At 66.2% G+C, this 2,386-nt stretch overlaps 1 non-coding gene across 1 annotated transcript; it reads right to left on the bottom strand.

Moving 5' to 3' along the window:
• Positions 1 to 1,870: 1,870 nt before the first annotated feature.
• LOC131870569 (5S ribosomal RNA) lies at positions 1,871 to 1,989 on the bottom strand. The gene has a single exon (XR_009368875.1). It is a non-coding gene; the product is annotated as a 5S ribosomal RNA (ribosomal RNA).
• Between the last annotated feature and the right edge of the window lie 397 nt (positions 1,990 to 2,386).

Consider the following 2,386-nt stretch of genomic DNA (forward strand, 5'->3'; position numbering starts at 1 on the left):
TCGGCTGGGTTGCGCGCCCTGGTGCGCACCAAGGAGCGCTCCGAAGTGTGCTCCAAGGTGCGGCGTGCACGAAGTCGGAGCCCGGTTTGCCCCGGGTGCGCACCTTCGCCGCGGTGCGCACCATGGCGTGCACGAAGTCGGAGCCCGGTTTGCCCCGGGTGCGCACCTCGCGTGCACCTTCGGCGGGGTTGCGCGCCCTGGTGGGCACCATGGTGCGCACCAAGGAGCGCTCCGAAGTGTGCTCCAAGGTGCGGCGTGCACGAAGTCGGAGCCCGGTTTGCCCCGGGTGCGCACCTCGCGTGCACCTTCGGCGGGGTTGCGCGCCCTGGTGGGCACCATGGTGCGCACCAAGGAGCGCTCCGAAGTGTGCTCCAAGGTGCGGCGTGCACGAAGTCGGAGCCCGGTTTGCCCCGGGTGCGCACCTCGCGTGCACCTTCGCCGCGGTGGGCACCATGGCGTGCACGAAGTCGGAGCCCGGTTTGCCCCGGGTGCGCACCTCGCGTGCACCTTCGCCGGGGTGGGCACCTCGGCTGGGTTGCGCGCCCTGGTGCGCACCAAGGAGCGCTCCGAAGTGTGCTCCAAGGTGCGGCGTGCACGAAGTCGGAGCCCGGTTTGCCCCGGGTGCGCACCTCGCGTGCACCTTCGCCAGGGTGGGCACCTCGGTGCGCACACCTTCTCAATGTTTTCTTGCCTTTTCTGGAAATTGGTGAAGGCAGCGCATCAAAGGTGCGCACCTCGGTGTGCTCCGAGGTGCGAACCCGAGAGCGCTCCGAGGTGCCCACGAAGTCGAAAGTCGGGTTAATTGCATTGTTTTCCCCGGGTGCGCTCCGAGGTGCGCAACATCGGCGCGCACCAAGGAGGGCTCCGAAGTGTGCTCCAAGGTGCGCACGATGGCGTGCACCTCTGGTGCGCACGATTCGGAGCTCGGTTTGACCGGGGTGCGCACACCTTGGCTGGGTTGCGCACCTTTTGTGCGCTCCAAGGTGCGCACGAAGTCGGAGCTCGGTTTGCCCCGGGTGCGCACCTTCGCCAGGGTGCGCACCTTGATGCGCACGCCTTGGCTGGGCTGCGCACCTTGGTGGGCGCCATGGTGCGCACCTTTCGTGCGCTCCAAGGTGCGCACGAAGTCGGAGCTCGGTTTGCCCCGGGTGCGCACCTTGGTGGGCGCCATGGTGCACTCCGAGGTGCCCAAGATTGGTGCGCACCAAGGAGCGCTCCGAAGTGCGCTCCAAGGTGCGCGCGAAGTCGAAAGTTGGGTTAATTGTCCGGTTTGCCTCGGGTGCGCACCTTGCGTGCACCTTCGCCAGGGTGGGCTGGGCTGCGCACACCTTGGCACCCGCGTTTCCTTCATTTTAAATTTTTTTTTTTTACAATCTCTCAAGTGGGAAATTCTATAATCTCAACTTTTTTTGCCTTTTCAGGAAACTTTTGAATGGAGCGCATCATTGGTGCGCTCCGAAGTGTGCTCCAAAGCTCTCTCCAGCTGCGTGCACCTGCCCCGGCCGCGCACCCGGCCCCGCCCAGCTTCGCTCACCTGTCCCGGGCGTCTGGTGCGGAACCTTAGAGTAAGAAACATCACCGTGCACCTTGGCCAACGTGCGCGACTCGACCGAGCGCGCACTGGCCGAGGTGCACACCGATTTCACCTGGGTGCGCGCGCAGCACCTCGGGCGCACCGGGGTGCGCGCACAACGCCCGGGTTGCACCGTGGCCTGTGTGCTCGGGGCGCCTCGGGTGCGCGCTCGGTGTCGCCCCCCGCGCGCGCGGTAGTGCGGGCAGCGCACCCCGGCCCGGCCCGGCCCCGACGAGAACGCAAACGGGCAAAAGGTTTATTCAAATAGCATTGCGACGCCCGGCGAAAAACTAAAAAAGGGTGCAACACCGGGACTTCCCGGGAGGTCACCCATCCCAGTACTACTCCGGCCCAAGCGCGCTTAACTGCGGAGTTCTGATGGGATCCGGTGCACTAACGCTGGTATGATCGCACCCGTTATGAGCTTGTCGCAGTGTGTACTTAGCAAACCGCGACCCACGTGCGAATCCACCCCGGCCACCCACCCCCGTCGAGGTGCACACCCTCCCTCGCGAAGTGCGCCCCGTTCGCCAAGTGTGAGCCCTGCCCGGGTGCGCGCACCTTGCTAGGGCGTCGGGTGTGCACCCGGCCCGGCCTACGTGCGTGCACCTGGAGGGGGCGTCGTGTGCGTGCAGTGTCCCGTCTGCAACGCGGTGCCCACACACCACCTCGGGCGCAACGACCTGCGCTCACATGTGGGCCGAGTGCACCTTGGTGCATGTTCGGGGCGCCTCGGGTGCACGCTCGATCTTGCCCCGGTGCACCAAGGCGCTCGGTTTGCCCCGGGTGCGCACTTGGTGCAAGGTGGGCACC

The sequence above is a fragment of the Cryptomeria japonica genome, unplaced genomic scaffold (genome assembly GCF_030272615.1).
Source record: "Cryptomeria japonica unplaced genomic scaffold, Sugi_1.0 HiC_scaffold_336, whole genome shotgun sequence".
In the NCBI taxonomy this organism is placed as follows: Eukaryota; Viridiplantae; Streptophyta; class Pinopsida; order Cupressales; family Cupressaceae; genus Cryptomeria; species Cryptomeria japonica.